Source organism: Macrotis lagotis, chromosome 1 (assembly GCF_037893015.1).
Source record: "Macrotis lagotis isolate mMagLag1 chromosome 1, bilby.v1.9.chrom.fasta, whole genome shotgun sequence".
Taxonomy (NCBI): domain Eukaryota; kingdom Metazoa; phylum Chordata; class Mammalia; order Peramelemorphia; family Peramelidae; genus Macrotis; species Macrotis lagotis.
In genome coordinates this window covers 407,409,261-407,432,385 of record NC_133658.1, presented here as the reverse complement: position 1 = coordinate 407,432,385, position 23,125 = coordinate 407,409,261, and the positions used below count along the sequence as shown (strand labels likewise).

Sequence of the window (23,125 nt, the reverse complement as noted above, 5' to 3'; positions counted from 1 at the left end):
GTGGAAATTGTTTTATTCTAGTCAGAAACTCTGAAGATATTCCTTTCCCAAATTCTCTACAGCTCCAGAGAAAAAAAATCTGATAAATATAAATATGTATAGTATGATTAATAATATAGATATAAATTCAATATCTGTGTGTATACTTATTTGTAGGTATACATGAAAAGTATTTTCTTCACCAAGTATATTTCAGAAAACAGTAACAGCAACAGCAGCAACTATAACAACAATTTAGATCCTGCTCCTTACCTTTATTGATACATATTAAAATATATGTAAATTTCAAAGATCTTTTATTTAATTAGTTAGGACTCATCTTCTCTGTCTCTAAGAGTTCCTTCTGCTCTACATCCACACAGGTACACAATGGGACATTAGGTATCAGGATCCTTTGATTCCTGAGAAACAGGACAATTTAGCAATATCTATCCAAACGTATCTACATTGGTTCTTGGAGAACTCACTATATTTTTCAAGCTCTTCTTTCTCATTTTATTTGTGGACTTGTGGAAAGTATATGTCCATTTTCCATTTTTCATGTTTCAGATTTCATAGACCATTGTTTCACAATCATATTCTCCAGTGCTTTTAAAACTTTGGGAGAAAAATAATGTGAACTTTAAACTCATTGTGATTAATTAGGTGAACTTTTGAACTTGGGTGAAATAAGAACATGAAATTTAAAATTATGTAAAATAAGTTCTATTGCTTATCTAATTTACTCTGCTCCCAGGGAAAAAAATCAGAAATTTTATCATTTCTCCCTCATTCCCATTAACATCCGATTATATATGAGCATTATTAGTCTTATCTCTTCTAAAAAAACAGTGGTATAAAAATAATGACAGTAAATGGAATTCTTCAGGGTTCCTTCCATTCTTGGATTGAAATGTGATTATAACAATGTGAGCATTCTCTACTTTGGTCTATGTCACAATCCTTTCATTACTTCTGATCAATTTATATTTTTAAAATATTTGAAGGGCTACTATGAGAAAGAGAAAAGTAGAATTAGTCTGAAAATCTTTAAAAGGCAAGTTAGGACCAATGAGCAGAAGTTAGAGTGTGGTTTTAATTCAACATAAAGAATAGTTTTTTTTTATTATTAGAGCTATCCCAGAGTGGAATGGAATATTTTTTTATATAGTGAAGTTCTCAATCACTAGTAATGAGCAAATAGGATCTGAATGATAACCTCTAAGAAAAATTGCATAGGAAATTCTGGCATATAATAGAAAGTTGTATTATATGACATCTAAAGCCCCCTTATAATAGCAATGTTTTGTCAATTCATGCTATAAACATACAATTCTAAACTCATTACCCTTGTTTGTTGTCAGTGGATAAGTACCTGGATAAAGTACCTGAAAATCAAGAAGGGTGATATGAAACCTTCCATTTTGTACCTAATTCAAATCCTGTGCGTTATATTGACAAATGTCCATGTTAGGAGACATTTTTTGGTTATCCCTATGGGTCAGTTTAAGGTTATTGGTTCAGATGAACCTATTCAGGCATTGGTGGGAGAAGATGTCATTTTCTATGAGTCTGGAGGACATGGAAATGAGGATCTTCAGGAACTAATTATCTTCTGTGCTGTTTCTATACGAGGATGGGAAAGAAGCAGAAGATAGATAAATGCAGGGATATCAAGGAAGAACCCAGTTTATGAAATATGCTATCACTGAAGAGACAATTTCCTTAAAACTTAAGAATATAACCCCTTCAGATATGGCAATATATGGATGCTGGTTTAGTTTCCAAACTTTTTTACCAGCAGTATCCTTGGGAGCTAAAAGTAGCAAGTAAGTTATTTTTCCAATGATGCAATATTCTCATCATCTATATCTAAATTCAGGTATATGTATGTCATGGAACACTATTGTCCTAATAGAAACCAGGAGGGATGGGAATTCAGGGAAGCATGGAAGGATTTGCATGTGCTGATGCTGAGAGATGAGCAGAACCAGAAAAACATTATATAACCTAATAGCAACAAGGGGGTGATGATCAACCTTGATGGACTTGCTCTTTCTATCAGTGCAACAATCAGGGACAATTTTGGGCTACCATCTGTATCCAGAGAAAGAATTGTGGAGTTTGAACAAAGACCAAAGACTATATCTAAACTCACTTACCTAGAACATGTAACTGAAGAGGCCATGCTGCCATATTTTCACACTCTTTGATAAAAAGGGATACAAATAAATCCACAAACTAGCCCAGGTCTATATATGCTCTCTTTCTCAATATCCTTGAAATATGCCTTTTGATTTAATTTTGTCTCTTGTTTTCTGCAGCTCCGGTGTCAACTGTTTTCATCTCTCTTGAGGGATAAAGAGATGGAGACATCTTGCTGGTGTATCAATCAGCTGGTTGGCTTCCTCAGCCTCATATACAATGGAAACAGCATCCAGGACAACATTTATCACCAAACCATACAGTACAAAAATGATTATGGTTTCTATTTAATAGAAATAACTCTTACTATAAAAGAACATTTGAATAAGAACATCTTATGTTCAATCCTGAACCTTATACTCAAATAAGAGAAGAAATTCATAGTACAGATAGCAGGTGAGTAGAGTGGAGAAATGGAAATAAAATGATTTGTTAAAATATTTGACTGGCTTTGTTTTATAGATTTGTGGCCCTGTGAAGAACCAAAGGCTGAGGGGGGACTAGGTTCAAAATATAAAGTCACAAATGGTTCAGAGAAGAGGAGTACAAAAATGTTTGTTTGTCAAATACATGACTTGACTACATTACCTAGGCAGTGAAACAATTACTTTTATGACCAATGAAAAGAATTATTACTTTAATTAGAATACAACTGGTGACTGTGATGAGAATTAGGAGAATTTTAGGAGAAGCTAACAACTGCATCAATTTAGTTAATCAGCCTCACTAGATTTTGCTTTTATTAAGGTAGTACAATAAGATTCAGTCATGTAAAACATCCTTCTAAAAGTATGTAACACTGTCATCATTCAATGCAGTCCCAGAGAATTGCTAGTAGGATGAGAATAAATTCTCTGGATCTTTCAAAACTCCAGTGCTCCTCCTCTAATCAAAATGGGGAGAGAACAAAGTAAACTAAAATCCTAGAAGAGGCAATTTTTAATCAGAAACATTGTTAAAAAAAACTCATACTTGCTCTATTTCTGGAATTCTTTGATTCTAGTTAATGGGATACTTGTATACAAAACCCAGAGGGAATGATAAAATTCTTCAGCAAGCTAGAACAGACGTCTTTACTATCTTTATTTCACTTTGTCAAAAAACTTCCAAAGCAATTTTATACTTTGCTTAAGACCTATTATTGATTGAATTATGGAAATTCTTATCACTTGCTTTAAGTCCGATGGGGTAGTGATTAAGTAACAGTAAATTAACCCCTGACTTTCATCCATTTTGAAAGAGATTTAAAATGATTTAAAAGCAAAAAATAAGATTACATAGATTAAACATGTCAAAATGAAATTAACGATAAAGAGATGAAATAATTTTCAGTTACCTGTTATCACAAAAAATATAGTTATGAATATTTTAGTGCTTTTTGCGACCTTTCCTTCTTATTTTACTTCCCTGTGGGAGAGCTCTAGATCAAGGAATATGAGCATTTTAATAATTTTGTTAGCATAATTACAAATTGAATTTCCACTTATTCTTTTAGGGAACTATTGGAACTAAGAGAAGAGTGATTTTATACAGTTCAATAGAAGTCTTATGATTGGGTGTCAAAGGTAGGAGGAAAAATGAAAGCAAACAAAAAATTTTTTTAACATTGTAGGAAATTCAACTCTTGTTGGTAGTGACTTTTGTTTCCTAGGGTAAAGATTTGGAATTTTTTAGAATCTTTCACATCTTGTAAATTACACTTCCAATCAACATCATTGTGTGGTAACTTAGATTATTTAACTAAGGCATTTCACAGGAGAGGGAAGGGGACTAATGAGAAGGATTAGTCAAAGAAGAAATGGAATATAAATTGCAGGATTCTTTGTAAGAGAATATCCTACTCAAAGACTGGATAAAAGGGTATTAACCAAAAACATTTGCAATTGTGAAAGAAATTCCTTTAGACACAACTGAAAAATTTTTGATCCAAAGAAAGCATGCCTTTACTGAGTTCTTGCATAGTTTATTAGACTTAATTTCTTCTTCAATAGGGTATGGAAGTTATCTATTATTACTTTATCAAATGGCTGGAGGATTGATTAGTCCATCAAGATGTTACAAAATAATTGTAGTTATTTGTCCCACAATTCCTTTCAAAGTGAAGGAACTTGAAGAAAAAGGTTGTACTGGACAGGCTTTTTCACAAAAGATGAGACTTGATTGAATCCTGAAGGAAGCTAGGAGATGGACTAGGAGAGAAAAGATTACATGAATGAAGGAAAAGCTGAGGAATTGGGGAATGGATTACCTTATGTGAGGAACATTTAGTAGGCTGGTCACTTTTAATCAGAGAGTATGTGAAAGGGAGTAAAATATAAGAAGTTTTGAAAATTAGGGAGTCAGAAATTTAAATGCCAAGTGGGTAATTATATAATTGATTAATTAAAAACATTATCATTATTTTCTAAGAAAGTTTAATTGGTGTTCAGCAGTGACCACAGAGAAAACATCAAACACGCCTATAAATCCACTGAACAGCAAATACTTGTTGTCCTTATCAAGAGAAAATATATGGAAGACAAAGGCAGCACTGATGGATAGTAAAAATGGGCTCATTAAACTGTGTCAATGAGAATAGTGGAAGATTATAAGCATTATTATCTTATTAAAAGTAAGAAGCTGTTGAAGTAAAAACAAGATAAAGAAAATTAAGTAAAGTTCCATCTGATCAAAAATAATCCCAGGAACATTTGAGGATGGAACTGGATAGTTTACTTTTTAAGTGAAACCTGAAGAAAAAAGGAAGTAGACACAGAACTGAACTGTGTGTGTGGTTAGGGGCAGAGTTCAAACTACATTACTTCGAGGCAGTAAGTGGACAGGTGCAGTGAGTGCTTTCTTAGCCACTTTCTGGAGACTGTTCTTGCTTATTGGAGAATACCTTGAGCCAAGCACCACCCTTGTCCCATCTACTACAGAAATGCATTTCAGCAAAAATCTGCCCAGGTGGACCATTCTGCTTGACTTCTGGCCAAACTGATCCTTCTCTTCTTCTCTCTAATCTAGATTGATGTGATATAACCCATGCTACTAGACCAATATGGCTCAAGTTCCATGCAGTTGAATCTATGTTGATCTAAGCTTCTTTTTCCTTTCCCTTTCTTTTTCCTTCTTTATTACTTTAGTCTTTCTTAACTTCAACTTCTGCTTATCAGTCTGTCTTTTAAGAAACTCAGTATTTAGCTGCTTCTCCAAAGAATTTAACCTGTGGTTAAATGGTTAACTTGTAATAACTTGTAAACTTTTTTTACAATTTATGAATCAAAGTTTATGTCTTTTTCTGTCTCCTTGAGTCAGTGACTGATGAGTTCTTCACTCACAAACAAACCCCCATAGATCCATCTATCCCTTTTCCCTGAAGTCTAATTCCTCCTGTCTTTGGTAATACTCAAATGGAAGAATGGCTCAAAGGATCTCCTTGAAAAAGGAAATAAAGAAGTCAGTGGAGTAATTTTTATTATGACTTTAAATACAACAAAAATCTTCATTGGGTATGTTGGTGGTACAATGGATTGAACACTGGGTCTGGAGTCAAGAAGACCTGAGTTCAAATTCAACCTAAGACACATATCATCTGTGTGAGCCTGAGAAAGTCACTTAAACTCTGTTTCCCTTAGTTTTCTCATATGTAAAATGAACACAATCTTAATTCCCAGTCTTGTTGTGAGAATAAAAATCAGATAATAGTTTTTAAAAATAGCACTTTGGGCACATAGCAAAGCCTGTATAAATGTAAATTATTATTATTATCTGATATTAGCACTTGAGGGACTTTTCATTCCCATTTTGGTGGGAAAAAATTAACAGATGCTTGTAACAAATAATTTTTCTCCATTTTGGAGAGAGTAGTGTAACAGCACTTTTTGAACCTAACATAAAAATGCTGATAGAAGTAAAAATGACCTAAAAATAAAAATGGTATGATTAGATGGACAAAATTGAATAGAAATAGAGGAGATCTTACAGATATCTCAAAGAAGAGAGAATATCAATTTTTTTCAAAAAAATCTTGGATCTTATGATCACTAATCAAAATGATGAAAAAAATTCATGACTATAAATATATATGCCTATCTCCTTTTCTCTAAACTTTCCTTGAAGGTAATCTGTAGAAGAGACAGTTATGGTATAGGGGATTTAGACACAATCCTGGAGTTAGAATGACATAGGTTTGCTTTCCAACTCTGTCCCAGATTGTATTACCCTAAGCTCTGTGACCTTGAGCAAGGTACCCTCCTAATGATCAAAGACACATTTCTAGTATTGTAAATTCTAGAGTAGGTGAGTATCTAAATGAGTAGAGGGAGTTTTGTGAATGTTAATAGCCCAAACCAATGAAATCCGAGGTCTAGTTCTAAATTCCTATGTGCATGAAGACATCCTAGATGAAAATATGACAAGTCCTCCCAATAACACTATTCATCTTTATAGTCACATTTGCTTAAAATTATAGCGAACACAAGATATTTTATAAAATATTAGATTTAATAGGATAAAACACTGTATTAAAGGCTCTCCAATAAGGTGGTTCTTAATTCCATGTCAAAATAAAAGAAGGTTCTTTATAGAGTAGAATAAGAGAGATAGTTCTTGAATTTCTGATGATTAATATCAAGCATGGCAAAAATAAAACAGACAGACAAGATTTCCAATGGTATTTGACATCAGTGGCAAAGATTCTTGAGTACAATAAAACATGTAATATCTCTTAAAATTAAGTTTTACAATCTGTGGGGGGAAATACTGATTATCACTTTAACAGAGATTCCCTATAAGAATTTTTAGGTATTGAAAGATAAATAAGGAAACAAGAAGGGAAAGTACATATCAATGAGTGGCACAGCATAGGAGAAATATGTTTTGGAAACCTTTGATTGCCTTCAGAAAGAAACCACAGGAGTCTACCACAGGAGTGGAATCTTTTTTTCAAGGTATCACAACTTAAAAGAGCAAAAAAATATAGGAAATATATTTAAAAACAATTGAATTTATCATCTAGTTTTCAAGTAGAGAAAATAGTTGACTATTCCTTGCTTGAGTTTCTTCCTATATAAATCAGAATAGAACAGTGCAATCTATTTCATAGGGTTATATTTCAGTAGAAATAGTACTGCATTTGAATTCTTAGCACTAGAATCCAAATCTTGATGCTTTCTCTTTCTCTTTTCTTAATTATACTATGAGGGGATTTGATTAGATGAACTATTCCATTTAACCTCTGGATTTGTGATCATATAATCTATAATCTTAGGGATCTAGTTCAATCTCTCATTTACAAAGAAAACTGAAAGTCAAGTAAGCAATAAATAGTAAGCAACAATGATGACATTTCATGATGGAATAGAAAGGATATTGGACTTGAAGTCAGGAAGACTTAGGCTCAAATATCAACTTAGACACTAAGAGAATCACTTATGGTCTTATTTCAATTTTCCCAATGGTAGAAAAGATGGTCTTTTTCTTTCTTTTTTTACTTAACATTCATTTTTATTTTCATTTTATTTTATTTTCCCTCCAGTTATATGCAAAAACTGTCAGCATTCACTTCTGCAACCCTGAGTTCTAAATTTTCTCCATTCTTCCCACCCCATTCACCCTCATTGAGAAAGCAAGTTACTTAATAGGTTAAAAATATGTAGTCATGAAAAGCATTGTCAAAATGGTCAAGGGGTAAAAGTAAATGACACCCCCCAAAAAAGAGAAGCCTCAAAAAAATAAAGTGGAACAGTATGCTTCTATCTTTATTCAGATACCATCAGCTCTGTCTGTGGGATGGATAGTCTTTATCTTAAGTCCTTCAGAATTCTCTTGGGACACAGCATTTCTAAGAAAAGGTCTTTCACAACTGATTATCCTGCAATATTGTTGTTACTTTCTATACAGTACATTTGTCATTGCATCTGTTCATATAAGTTTTCTCATAACAGTACAGAATTTCATCTGAATTACATACCACAATTTATTCAGCCATTCCCCAAAGATGGACAGTCCCTCAATTTCCAGCTTCCTCTCACCAGGTTGCTATAAATATTCCTATACATATAGGTTCTCTTTCCATATATTGTCTAGTCTGGAATAATTTCCTAGTAATGGTACCACTAGGCCAAAAAGTAGACATGGTTTTTATAGCCCTTTGAGCATAGTTCCAAACTACTCTATAGAATTATTGAATCATGTCACAACACCTCCAGCAATGCATCAATGTCTGCATTTCCCTACATCCCCTACAGTATATGCCATTTTCTCCTTCTGTTATATTAGTCAATCTAAAAGGTCTAAGATAGTTTCATTGATGAGTTGGGATATTATTTTATTGATTTAAATATATTGAACTAATAACCTCTTGTGAAAAAAATCACTCTTATTTTTCATAAATTTAACTCAGTTTTCTATGTTTGAGATATGAGGTCTTTATCAGATACACTTGTATCAATATTCTTCCCACAGATATTATTGATAGCTGTATTTCCCTCCATTCTACTCCCCAAACCTCATTTATTCTATTCTCTCCCTCTGTTCACCCTGTCTCTCATCAAAATTGTTTTGCTTCTGACTTCTCCCAACCATAGAAGGGGGGAGAACCCTTCTATTACCAATGTCCTGTCTCCTTCCACCTTTCTCCCATCCCTTTCCTCTCCTCTTTCCTCTAAGGTAAGATAGATTTCTATATATAATTGATGGGTAACTCTAAACCAATTGCAATGGGAGTAAGGCTCACTCACTCCCCCCTCATGTTGCCCCTCTTTCATTCCACTGCAAAAATTTTTTCTTGCCTCTTTTATATGAAATAACTTACCCCATTCTACCTCTCTTTTTCCCTTTCTCCCAATACATTCTTTTCCTCATCCATTAACTCCTTCTTTTTAATAAATTATACCTTCAAATTTAACTCCCATCTATACCTTGTCTATATATGCTCCTTCTAACTACCCTAATAAATAATAAAGTTCATATGAGTTATCAGTATCATCTTCCAATGCATGAATATAAGCAGTTCAACATCATTAAGTCCCTTATAAATTTGCCTTTTCTGTTGACTTCTTTTATGCTTCACTTGAGTTGTGTATTTGAAGATGAAATTTTCTGTCCACCTCTGGTCATTTCCTAAGCAAAGTCTGAAAGTTCTCAATTTCATTCAATATTCACATTTTCCCCTAAAAGAGTATGTTAAGTTTTGCTGGGTAGTTGATTCTTGGTTTTTAACAAAACTCTTTTGCCTTTTGGAATATCATATTTTAAGCCCTATGATCTTTCAAAGTAGAAGCTGCTAAATATTGTGTTAGCCTCACTATGACTCCATGATATTTGAATTGTTTCTGGTTGCTTGTGATATTTTTCTTGATCTGGGAGTTTTTAAACTTGGCTATAATATTCCAGGTAGTTTTCATTTTGGGATCTCTTTCAGGCAGTGATTGGTGCATTCTTTCAATTTCTATTTTACTTTCTTTTTTCTAGAATGACAGGGCAGTTTTCCTTAATAATTTCTTGAAAAATGATGTCTAGGCTCTTTTTATTTTGGTCATGGGTTTCAGGTAGTCCAATAATTTTCAAATTATTCCTCTTGGCAAGATGGTGGCATCTCTTAGGTGATCTCTCCAATATTTCAAATATCTTAAAATTATGACTCTAACTAAATATTTGAGAGACTGAACCCACAGAAAGTGAAGCAATTCTCCAGCCCAAGGTACCCTGGAAAATAGTGGGAAGTCTCTGTTCCATGAGCTTGGAGAGGTGGCAGCATGCCTAGCAAAGGAACTTCAGACTCCTGGAAACAGCCCCAGGGCACCAGGCAGCAGAAGTAGTTTCTTGTCCTGCCACCCCAAGGAGCACCAAGCACAACTTGGAAGATCAGCTCTGCCAGAGCAAGTTGAAACTCAGGCCAGCATGGCTTTCCTCAGCACAGTTGTGGCCCTCAGCACAGCCCAGATGCCAAGAAAAAGAAGCAGCCCTGTGGAGCCTCCCAACAGGACCCACCTGACAGCTGCTACATAAGTGCTCAGCGCACAGAAGGTAAGGGACTGGAGGGAGAGTGCTGAGGAAATTTAACCATATTCAGACCCTGGTTCCAGTCTGGGGCCCCCATAAAGAAGGGACCCCTCTCACAACTCCAGTGCAAGGGGTGGACTTGTGTTCATTCAACAGACCAGAAGAGCAGTCAGAGCCTCACATACTGTGGGGGGAGGTGTCCCAATAATACTAAAAAATTCAGCAAGCACCCCAAAACCAGGCATAGGATGGGAAATAAGCAAACACAAAAAAGGAACCTGACCATAGAAAATTACTTTGGTACCATTGAGGACCAAACCACACAATGTGAAGATGAGAAAGTCCAAGCTTCTGCATCTAAAGACTCCAAGAAAGATAGAAGTTGGGTTCAGACTATGACAGAGTTCAAAGAAAGATTTTGAAAATCAAATAAGAGAGGTAGAAGAAAACTTGAGAAAAGAAATGAGAGAGATGCAGGAAAAACATGAAAATGAAGTCAGCAGCTTAGTCAAGGAAATCCAAAAAAATGCTGAAGAAAATAGCATGCTAAAAACCAGCTTAGGTCAAATGGATAAAACAGTTCAAAAAGTTATTGAGGAGAAGAATACTTTAAAAAGCAGAACTGCCAGATGGAAAAGGAAATAAGAAAGCTTTCTGAGGAAAACAAATCCTTCAGATGTAGAATGGAGTTAAAGGAAGCTGATAACTTTGTGAGAAATCAAGACACAATGGTTCAACACCAAAAGAATAAAAAATTAGAAGAAAATGCGAAATATCTCATTGAAAAAACAGCTGATCTGGAAAACAGATCCAAGAAAGATAATTTTAAAATTATGGCAATACCTGAAAGTTATGATTAGGAAAACAGCCTTGACTTCATTTGTAATGGATTTCTATAGGAAAATTGCCCTGATATCCTAGAAGCATAGAGTAAAATGGAAATTGAGAGAATCCATTGATCTTCCCTGGAAAGAGATCCAAAAACAAACAAACAAAACAACCCTCAGGAATATTATAGCCAAGTTCCAGAATTTACAAGTCAAAGAGAAAATATTACAAGCAGTCAGAAGGACACAAATCAAATATCATGGAGCTACAGTCAGGATCACACAGGACTTAGCAGCAAATACATTAACAGCTCATAGGACTTGGAATATAATATTCCAGAAGGCATAAGAGCTTGGAATGCACCCAAGAATCAACTACACAGAAAAACTGAACATCCTCTTCCAGGGGAAAAGATGGACTTTCAGTAGAATAGGGGACTTTCAAATGTTTCTGTTGAAACTACCAGAGCTGAACAGAAAGTTTGATCTTCAAGTATAGGACTCAGGTGAAACATAGAGAGGGAGGATGAGAAGGGTAAATTATGAGGGACTTAATGATGATGAATTACATGTATTCCTGCATGGAAAGATTATACTGATAATATTCAAATGAACCTTCTCATTTAATAGAGCATATAGAAAGAGCATATGTAGACAAGGGACAGGAAAGAGTTGAATTTGAAGATACAATATATGGCAAAAATGGAGTCAGTGAGTGAAAGGGAAATGTATGGGAGTAAGAGAAAGGAGAGGTAGAATAGAATACGATCTTTTATGTAAAAGACTTGAGAAATAGTTTTTGCAATAGTATGGCAGGAGGGAAGGTGAGGGGAATGAGGGAGCCTTCATTCTCTTTGGAAATGGTTCAGAGAGTAAACAGCATATATACTCAATAGAGTATAGACACCTAGAGGAAAAAGGAGAAAAGGTGGGATGGGCAAGGGGAAGGAAGATGTAGGTGACAGAGGTGAGGTAGATCATAGGAGAGGATACTCAGATATAACACATTTTCTTTTTGGCTTTTTACAAGGTGGTAGGATTGGGTGTTGTGTCCTTGACTACAGGTTTGGGTGGTTGCTTAGGTCTCTGGGATGGGATGTAGGCTTGGGGCCTCTTGGCTCTATCCAGTGTCACTCAGATGCCCCACAGCACATTTTTGAAAAGGGACAGAGGGAAAGAAGAGGGAAAATATAATAGATAGTAATGGGAGGAATGGATGGAGGGAATTACAATCAGCAATAGCTACTGTGGAAAAATATGAAAGTAACTCCTATGATGGACTTATGATAAATAATATGATCCACCTGAAACAGAGCTGATGGTATCAGAACACAAACTGAAACACATTTTTTTCTCTTTCTTTCACTTTATTTCTCATGAGGTTTTATATTTTTTGTGGGGGGAGGGGGTATTATGTTTAATCTTAAACAAGAATATTTTAGTAATGTGTAAATAAATTAAAGAATTTTAAAAAATAAAGTAATAGAAGATAACATTATAACAAAACAACAACAACAACAACAACAATAATAATAATAATAATAATAATAATAATAATAATAATAATAATACCATAGAGTAAGATATTCTTGAATCTTGCTTTCTCCCTTACTGGCAAAGGTCAGTTAAGTGAAGGCTGAGTACTGTCAAAAGAAATCAGCCATTTTTTTAAAACCAGGAATATAGTTTAGAAATTTATTAAACTTCGGGGCTGGCTAGGTGGTGCAGTGGATAGAGCACTGGCCTTGGAGTCAGGAGTACCTGAGTTCAAATCTGGCCTCAGACACTTAATAATTACCTAGCCATGTGGCCTTGGGCAAGCTACTTAACCCCATTGCCTTGAAAAATGTAAAAAAAAAAAGAAATTATTAAACTTTGACAATACCAATCCGGGAACTACATGGAGACCATGTGACTAGAGATGGAAAAGGAGAGAGAACAAAATAAAAACACATGGAAAAAAAGCAAGGAGGAGAAGTGAGAGATGCCATACTTGGACCCAGTGTTTCCCTGGAATCCTAAAAAACTGAAATTTGTCTTTATTACTGGAGTCATTACCCTGAAGGTGCCCAAGTCCAAACTCCTCTTGCAGAAAGTGAAAGTTCACAGTATACATTTAAGAATGCAGCTGATATTGTTTTGATATTCACTTCTGTCTCAATTAAATATTTAATGCTTCAATACTAAAAAAATTATCCCTCCTGCATCTGTTTTCAATATCAGTTGCTTTTCCAATGAGATATTTCACATTTTCTTCTAATTTTTCATTCTTTTTTTATTGTTTCTTGATTTTATTGTCTCTTGATTTCTCACAAAAACATCAGTTTCACTTAGTTCTATTCTTTATTTTAAGGAATTATTTTCTTCAGTGAACTTTTGTATCTGCTTCTCCATTTGACCCGTTCTGCTTTTTAAAGCATTAGTCTTTTCATTAGCTTTTTGTATCACTTTGTTCCAATTTGATTTTTAAAATATTATTTTCTTCAGTAATTTTTTCTCATTCAAGGAAGCTGCTGACCACATTTTCAAGATGCTTTTGCATTGCTCTCATTTCTCTTCCCAATTTTTCCTCTACCTCCCTTATTTGATTTTCAAAGTCCATTTTTAATTCTCCCATGGCCTATGCCCAATTCAAATTTTTCTTAGAGGTTTAGTATGTAGAGGCTTTCACTTTGATATCTTCTTCTGAGTGGGCATTTTGATCTTACATATGGCCAAAGTAACTAGCTATGGCTGAATTTGTTTTCTTCTGTTGTTTGCTCATTTCCCCAACTTATGACTTAATTTTAACTCTATTAAGTTGGGTTTTCCTTCCAGGGTGCAGAAAACACTATTCCAATCTTTTGAGGATTTTTGCAGCTGTTTTCACAGATACCTCCAGGAACCTGCAAGTTTTCATATGCTTCAAGGTCTTATGAGATGTTTTGATTACTTTCTTGTCCTGTGCTCTGGCCTGTGGGTGAGTCTCCGATCTGCTAATGCAGTAACCTCTGTTGTGCTTCTTCTCATTTCCTGGGACTGGGATATCATACTGCAACCTAGATCTGAGAATGGGCAAAAGAACAGAGTCCTCAAGGATAGCAAAGAGACCACTGCAATCTCCCCCAATTCTCTTTTATCTTTGGGCATAGAAGTGCTCTGAAAGCAATTACTGTGTGACTCCCATGGTCTGCCTCTGGTCTGCTGGGATTGGGAACAGACTGTGCTCTACTCTCATCCAGGTGTATCAGAGCTTTCCTAATGACTTTCCAAGTTGTCCTTTTTTAATCCCTGGTCTGAGAGGTCTGGAAACCACCACCACTGCCAGTGATTCAGCATCTTTTTGTCTGTTCCTAGATAGTTGGGGCAGGCAAAGGGAAGTGAACAGAAAAGAGAACATTCAACATTCATCCTTTAGCAAACTTTTGATTTCCACATTTTTCTACAAACTTCCCTTCACCTCCCCTCCCCATGGTAGCAAACAATTTGATATAGGTTGCATATTAACTTCCATGTTTCAATTTCTCTCTCTCCTTCATGCTTCTACCTCATCCATTGGGAAGGAAAGCAATATGATACCCATTATGCATATGAAACCAAGCATTGCATATTTCCATATATGCCATGTTACAAAAATAAAAGGCAATTGAAAGGGGAAAAGTATTCTTCAGTCTTCACTCAGATTTCATTAGTTCTCTCTTTGAAGGTAGATTGCATTTTTCATCATGAAGCTTTTGGAATTATCATGGATCATTTTATTGATCAGAAAAGTTAAATCTTTCACAGTTCATTATTGCTACAATATTGCTGTTACATGTCAAAATGTTCTCTTGGTTTTGTTCACTTCACTTTGTATAATCAGTAAATATAAGTTTTTACAGGTATTTCTGAAACCATCTCCCTTGATAATTTGACTCTACTTTCTAGTATACCATGTCATTTCTGAATAACTTACTTGTAATAATTCATGAGCATATTAACATTTTGTTATCATCATTGTCTTGATCATTATCATTATTATCAGTTATCATTATAATGATATTATTATTATCAATATCTTTCTGAAAACAAAATATTGAGACTGACTCTGATTTGTTTTGGGGTTACATGGGACTAGCTTACAGATCAGTTTTTCCAAAACTCCCACTGGAATTGTGGTTTCCTTAAGGTGTTGTTCCTTGTCTGGGCTGCCCTTGGGTTTTTCCTTTCTATCTATTGTAATAAAGGTAACAGCAATGAAGAGGGGAGAGGCCTGCAAAACCATTTGTGAGTTTTCACTGTAATTTACTTCTTTTATTAATTTTATTTTTCTCTTTAGGTCACAACCATTCCTGGAGAAATGCCTTCTGGGATATACTCATTCTAAGAAAAAAATTTTTTAACACATTCTCCACTTCTTTAACCCTTGATCCAAGCAATGTATGCTTCACATTTAAGTTTTGTGCTTTTCTTTGTTTTTAGAGAAAATTAAGGAAAAGCTGGGTTAGTTTTAATATTTTTTATTTTGTGTCATGTTTTCTTTTGAAAATGTTCTGTTTCTCAATCTTATCTCTAATTCATTCCTTTCAGACTTAAAAAAAATGATAGAGATAGGTAAGAGAAAAACTTCCTGCTGTCAAATTCTCCTCTCCCTCCTCCATTCACATACTCTACTCTCAAGCCCCCTTTCCGTACTTGCCCTTGCTTGTCCCTAGTCCCCGAAATACCATTTAGCTCTCTGTTTTCAGAATGGATTGAAGCCATGAAAAATAAAGGAAACTGGATTTCTTTTTTTTTCATAATCTTGATTTCCTTCTCTTCCTACCCCAAACACAATTATTTCTCTCTTGCTTATTCCTCATACTTTATCCTGACTCTGAAGAAATAGTATGGGGAGGAATACTGCAATTGGTTGCCAAAATCTTCACTGTTGTGTAAAATGAAAGTGGTATGAGGCCAGGTGAAGTAAAAGGTTCAATTTAAATTGGAAGAGAACAATGGAAGAAAATGTTGGGTTAAGGGATGGAGTTGTTTATTAGTGTCAATATCTTCTGGAGCTATAGATTAAATTATGAGAATAAGTGCACATTTTCTAATTAATTACTAACCCTACATCCTCTAACCCAACAGTTTCTGAGGCTTCTGATAAGTAGATGTTATTTAACAATATGGAGAAACATCTTTCTTCATAAGCAGTAATTTATAATTCATTTTAGCAAGATTAAATTTATAATAAAATGACTGCATCTCTAATTTGTTAACCATTGAATCAATAATAAAATAGACACATAGAAAATTATTTTAGTATATTAGCTTTCACAGAATTATCCCATCCCTTCAATCTAGACTTCTTTTCATTTCTGAGATCATAGTCATACATCCTTTATTCAAGATATCAAATAAAGCAAAATGTGATGTAAGGAAAACCTTCTCAAGATTTTTCTTATTCTTCCAAAGATAAGGGTTAAAAATGTTTTCATCAAGTAAGAAGACTTGTCTATCTTATTTCTCTCTTTCCTATCCAATTATCTTTGGTCATGCCAGAAATACAATGTCTTTTGTCCCTCTTATGCTGTCATTCTTAATAGCTTCTCCAAAATCAGTACTCATTATCTTTATAATATTTTGTCATTAAATAAAAATTAATGGTCTCAAGAAGAAATAATTTTCACATCTTCTTCCTCTTCCACAATTCATTACCATAGATCTCACATATTAAAAATAAAAACATACATTCTCTCCAATTCTATAAAAAGAAGCATCTTCTAAAATGACAATTAAAATTTAGTCATTGATTTCTATACTCTTTTTTTGTTAATTTTTAAACTCTTTATTTCCTTTTGATTCTTATGCTTTTCTTTTTCACAAAAAATTCTTGTATAGCATTTATTTCCCCAGGTACAAGAAAAAAAATTTTTAATATTTTTTTCAAAACTTTGATTTCCAACTTCTCCCTCTTATCACCCCAATTCCCCCATTGAAATGTATGCAATCTGATATAGGTTATAAATGTGAAGTCATGCAAAACATTTCTATAAGTCATGTTGTGAAACAAAATGTAGACTTCTTTTCCCCCTCCACCAAAAAAAGAAAACTCAAGAAGAATGAATAAAGTTTTAAAAAGTCTATTTCAATATGCATTCTGAAAATTAATGAGTCTTTCTCTAGGTATGGATAGCATTTTTCATTATATGACTTCTATACTCAAAGAAACTAAGGTTCTTCAAATTCTTTTTCAGAAATGAGATTAAGTATTTTAATCCCTCTTTTGTTATTTTGAGAACTTATATTTTTGTAAATACTCATCCGATTCACTCAGATTATCAAATTTATTGGCATACAATTGGATAAAATAGGTCCAAATTCCCACTTAAATTACTCCTCACTGGGGACAGAGTTCAGCTTGAAACATTAAGTTTCTAGAGATCCTTTCAGACAGTCTTTTAAAGTTTTGTATTGTCAGTGAAAGTTTACGTAGTGCCTATGAAACTTTATTTTTTTTTTTGTACTTAAAGATTTTATTTATTTTGAGCTTTACAATTTTCCCCTAATCTTACTTCCTTCCCCCCCCAGAAGGCAATTTGTCAATCTTTACATGGTATGCATTAATCCAAATTGAATGTGATGAGAGAGAAATCATACCCTTAATGAAAAACATAAAGTATAAGAGATAGCAAGATCAGACAATAAGATATCAGTTTTTTTCTAAATTAAAGGTAATAGTCCTTGGTCTTTGGTCAAACTCTACAACTCTTTCTCTGGATACAGCTGGTATTCTCCAATGCAGACAGTCCCAAATTGTCCCTGGTTGTTGCACTGATGGAATGAGAGAGTCCATCAAGTTTGATCAGTGCCCCCATGTTGCTATTAGGATGTCCAATTTTTCTGGTTCTGCTCATCTCACGTAGCATCAGTTCATGCAAATCCCTCCAAGCTTCCCTGAATTCCCATCCTTCCTGGATTCTAATAGATCAATAGTGTTCCATGACATATATACATACATACATACATATATATATACATATATATGTATATATATACATATATATGTATATATATATATATATCACAGTTTGCTAAGCCATTCCCCAATTGAAGGACATTTACTTGATTTCCAATTCTTTGCCACCACAAACAGGGCTGCTATGAATATTTTTGTACAAGTGATGTTTTTACCCTTTTCCCATCATCTCTTTGGGATATATACCCAGTAGTGGTAATTGCTGGATCAAAGAGTATGCACATTTTTATTGATTTTGGTTACAGTTCCAAATTGCTCTCCAGAAAGGTTGGATGAGTTCACCACTCCACCAACAATGTAATAGTGTCCCAGATTTCCCACAACCCTTCCAGCAATGATCATTTTCCTTTCTATTCATATTGGCAAGGCTGAGAGGTGTGAGGTGGTACCTCAGAGAAGTTTTAATTTGCATTTCTCTAATAAGTAATAATTTAGAGCAATTTTTCATATGACTATGGATTACTTTGCTCTCCTCATCTGTAAATTGTCTATGGTAACTTTTAGGATGATATAGTTTCCTTCCTTATCTCTTTTAATGCTTTCTATTTTTGCAGCTGCCTTGTCTGAGATAAGGATTGCTACCCCTGCTATTTTGCTCCAGTGTTTTACCTTTACCCTATATGTATCTCTCTACTTCAAATGAGTTTAATGTAAGCAGCATATTGTAGGATTCTGGTTTTTAATCCACTCTGCTATTCACTTATGCTTTAAGGGAAAGATCATCCCATTCACAAAGTTATAATTATTTACTCCTTATCTTCCCTCTGTTTTAATTCCCCCCCCTTTTTTCCCTTTATCCATATTACCCAGTATTTTGTTTCTGAATACCACCTCTGTCAGTGTATTTGCCCACCTATATCCACCCCCTCCCCTTTCTTACTCCTTTCTCCTTTTCCCTTCCCTTCCTTCCATTATTTCCCCTTTTTTCCCCTTCCCTGTCTCCATCCCCCCTCCCCTTTTCCCCTTTTAATGCTTTAAAGGTAAGATTTTTTTAAAATTTAACTGAGTGTGTGTATAAGTAAACTTTAAGCTCACTTTGATGAGAGGAAGATTCAGGTGTTTCTCATCTACTCCCTTCTTCCCCTCTATTACCATAGGTGTTTTGTACCTTTTAATGTAATGAGATTTACCCCATTCAGGCCCCTCACTCCTCCCATCTTCTTCCTGTCCCCCTTTTTAGGGAGAAAGTGCTTTCAAATCATTCTATTCCAGTCATAGAAATTTCTGAGTATCCATCACTTATGGCTAGGTATATTCTCTCTGTTAAAGTTACAATTATCAAGAATTATGAGAATCATTTTCCCCATACTGGGATATAGCCAGTTTCATCTTATTGGATAGCAATTTTTTTCTTTAACCCTCCCTTTTTAAACCTTTTCATGTGTCTCTTGAACCTCTTGTTTGTGTCCAAATTTTTTATTTAGCTCTGGGTTTTTCATCAGGAATTTTTGGAATTCTTCCATTTTTTAAAATGTCCATCTTTTCTCCTGAGAAAAGGAGGGTCAGCTTTGCTGGATAGTGGATTCTTGGCTGCATTCCAAGCTCCCTTGCTTTTTGGAATATCTCATTCCAGGCTCTTTGATCCCTTATTGTTGATGTAGCCAGATCCAGCATAATCCTTACTGTGGCTCCTTGGTATTTAAATTATTTCTTTCTGGCTGCTTGCAGGATTTTCTCTTTTATCTGATAGTTCTGGAATTTGACCAAAACAGTCCTTGGTGTTTTTATTTTAGGAGCTTTCTGGAGGGGATACATGTACTCTTTCGATAACTATTTTTTCCTCTGGTTCCATGATATCAGGGCAATTTTCCATCACTAAATCCTGTAATATTAGTTCCAGGCTTTTTTTACTTTTCAATGTTTTCAGTAAGACCAATGATTCTCAGGTTGCCCCTTCTCGATCTATTATCAGGGTCAGTGGTTTTGCTGATGAGGTATTTTGCATTTTCTTCTATTTTTTATATTTTTTGGTTTTAACAAGCTCTTTCTATCTCATGAAGTCATTAGTTTCTGCAGACTACATTCTTTTTTTTTAGAGAAGGGGTTTCTTCATTTACTTTTTGCAACTCCTTTTCCAATTGGTCAATTCTATTCTTTTTTTTAGGTTTTTACAAAGCAAATAGTGTTAAGTGCCTTGCCTAAGGCCACACAGCTAGGTAATTATTAAATGCCTGAGGCCGATTTGAACTCAGGTACTTTTGACTCCAGGGCTGGTGCTCTATCCACTGTGTCACCTAGCTGCCCCCAATTCTATTCTTGAAAGAGCTTTCCATTTGACCAACTGAGGTTTTGAGAGAATTATTTTCTTTTTACATTTGCCCAATTGAGGATCTGAGAGAACTATTCTCGTTTTGTATTTGTCCAATTGAGGATTTGAGAGAATTAGTCTCATTTTGTTTTTGTCCAATAGTATTTTCCAATGATTTGTTTTCTTGTTCCAAGGTGTTAATCTTCTCTTGGGTTTCTTTTCCCCAATTTTCTGATTGATTTTTAAAATCCTTCCTTATTTCTTCAAGGAAGTCTTTCTGTGCTGGAGACCAGATAATATTCTCCTCAGAGGTTCAAGGTCTCTCTGATTTAGAGTCTTTTCCTTCCAAGAATTTTTTCTTTGGATCCTCCTTTCCACTGATCTTTCTTCATTTTGATAAGACCTTGATTTGGGGAGGGGATGGTTCACAAGTGTTTGGTGTTGGGATCCTTAGAGGCTTTATCCACTGAGTGTAATACCTCCAGCTGACCAGTAAGGGGTGCCAGAGGTTGACACAGTGTAATTTCTCTAGCTGACCAATGGGGGTGCTGCTTGCTTTCTCTGGAGTGTTTGTGACCTTGATTGAGGCCTTCTTCCTTGGCCTAGAGGGAGTGATTGAAGCTGGTAATATTTTTGTCTTCAATCAATGGTGAATATACCCTGGGGTGAGGTCATCATTCTCCCCATTGTCAGATGAGCAGGTTTTTCTGCTAGGCCTTAGCCTGGGGCAGAAGGTCCATAATTGTGTTTGTTCTGGGAAGAGGCTTCAGCTGAAATGGAGGTGTTGACTTGGATTTCCTGCAGACCAGAGGAGCCCAGGGATGATGTCCACAGCTCTCCCGCATGGGAACTCTCTCCCCAGCCCTGTAGGCAAGCTCCCAAGGGTCAGCACCAACAACAATGCCTCTGCTCCCTAGTTGACCCAAGCCCCTATGGTCTCCCGGCTCCAGCTCCACTGCTGATCAAGCAGGTCTGGTTCTCCAGCCCTCAGTCTCCCATGCTCCAGCCCTGACACTAATAAGGCTGTTCTGTGGTTGATCTAGGCTCCCAGGCTCTCTCCTGTCCTGTGCTCCTGACAGAGTCCACCCTCTGTGCCCCAATTCACCCACAACTGTGGAAGGCAAATCCTGAAGTAGATGTTCTTTCTCCTGGCTTTTTTTTAGGTTTTAGCAAGGCAAATGGGGATAAGTGGCTTGCCCAAGGCCACACAGCTAGGTAATTATTAAGTGTCTGAGACTGGATTTGAACCCAGGTACTCCTGACTCCAAGGCCGGTGCTTTATCCACTACGCCACCTAGCTGCCCCTCTCCTGGCTTTTCTTTCTGGGTTTTGTGGGTCAGATTTCTGTTAAGAGGTTTTTTTTCATATCATGTATGGGGAAAGATCAGGAGATTTTAGAACTGTGCCTGTTTTCTCTCCGCCATCTTAACCAGAAGTCAATTGTATTTTTAAAGTACATTAATGTCTATTTCAATATAAGCTATTTTCTTTTGTAAGACTATGTATTTTATTTAATGCATTTCAAAAAAAAATGTTCTGAGAAGGGTTTCACAGGATTCACCAGACCACCAAAGGTTAAAATTCCCTTAGCAACTTATTTATGGATCCTGGTTTGAATCAGGTCTCTCTTCCCTGAAGAGGTGGTTTTTTGATCTTTCTTTTCAACATTTTCTTCATGTAGAAATTCCTTGTATATGAGTCCTCAAGTTTTTAATTTTCCTACATTATTTTCCACAGACTTAATTTGGGGAAGGGAAAGCAAAAATAGCTGCTAAAGGGAATTTGGACACATGTTTTCAACTATGCAATAATGACAAGGGATAAGGAAGGAGGGGAAAAAAAGCTGATGTAAGGAAATGGTCAGCAGAGCACATACTTGTTCTCAGATGGAAAACTTCCTCTTTTCTCATCTCATTCTCTTCCCTCCTCCAGTTTCCCTTTCTCTTATACCTTTTATCTTTCTGTTCCTTTTGTTGTATTCTCTCTCTTTCCCTTATCAACACTTCCCTGTCTTTCTCTTTGGGTCTCAATTTCTGTCTCCTATTTCCCTATCTTCTTATCTGTCTTCCTTTTCTTCTCTCTCACTTAATTGCTCTAATTTCTTCCCTCCCTATTTTCTTTCTTTCTCCTCCCAGTGGAAGTTACTCTGGATCCACATACTGCTCATTCCAGATGCCATGTATTAGAAGATCAGAAATCAGTGACCTATATTTAAAAAACACAAAAATGCTCAAGGGCCTGAAACTGTAAAAAAGATTTGTTTACATATGTGGTGGCCTCATAGAAATTTTTCTCTGATGATCATTATTGGGAAGCAGAGGTTGGAGAGATGAAGAAGTGTTACCTGGGGGTATGTTGGAGTGATGTAAACAAGAAGGAAAGGAAAATTTCATTAATTGCTGACAAAGGCTACTGGTTTTGGGGGTTGTGGAATGAATGTGAGTATTTTATATTCAACCCAAGTAGAAAGTTCCTCATTCTTTTAGTAGAACTCCCATAGAATAGGAGTTTTCCTAAGCTTTAAGGTCAGGGAAGTGGCCTTCTTCAATGTAACTGAAAGATCACATATCTACACATTCACTTATGGCAATTTTGATAAGAAAGTCCTTTACCCATGTTTCTGTCCTTGGAAAAATGGCGATTAAGGAACATTCAGTATCACTTTTATACTGAGCCTTCTGAAGATGATTTCTCTCAGGTCAGCAATAATGAGGATCCCAGCCTTCAGACAACTGGATACCTCCTTTCTAGCTTCTCTCCTCCTTCCAAAGACTTCAAACCACATGGTCTAGAGGGTTTTCAAAGCACTTTTCCCATAGCTCCTTTCTTAGCAGAGATCCAAGTACTTTTTGAAAGTGTGACAGCAGAAAAAGAACTAAATTTTGAGTCAGAGGACCTTGG

General features: G+C 35.4%; 2 pseudogenes; both read left to right on the top strand.

The window, feature by feature from the left end:
- Positions 1-1,475: 1,475 nt before the first annotated feature.
- LOC141503565 (butyrophilin-like protein 3) lies at positions 1,476-10,176 on the top strand (annotated as a pseudogene).
- A 10,823-nt stretch (positions 10,177-20,999) lies between these two features.
- Positions 21,000-22,869, top strand: LOC141503496 (butyrophilin-like protein 9; annotated as a pseudogene).
- Positions 22,870-23,125: the final 256 nt, after the last annotated feature.